Source organism: Dasypus novemcinctus, chromosome 17, assembly GCF_030445035.2.
Source record: "Dasypus novemcinctus isolate mDasNov1 chromosome 17, mDasNov1.1.hap2, whole genome shotgun sequence".
Lineage (NCBI taxonomy): Eukaryota > Metazoa > Chordata > Mammalia > Cingulata > Dasypodidae > Dasypus > Dasypus novemcinctus.
In genome coordinates, this window is record NC_080689.1 from 2913772 (window position 1) to 2914037 (window position 266).

The following is a 266-nucleotide window of genomic DNA, read 5'->3' on the forward strand; positions in this document are numbered from 1 at the left end:
GCACAAGAGAATGATCGCCTCTCTCCCAGTCTGGAAGGTCCCAGGATCGGTTCCTGGAGCCGCCTAATGAGAAAACAAGCAGGCAAAGAAGAACACACAGAGAATGGACATACAGGGCAGACAATGGAGGGAGGGAGGAGAGATAAATGAATAAAATCTTAAAAAAAAAAAAGGTTCAAAGACAAAAGCAAAAGTTCTTTTCAACAAAAAGCCATAAGTCGGAGAAAGGGAACTTTTAATTTGGAATCGCTGCAAAGACAAAACAG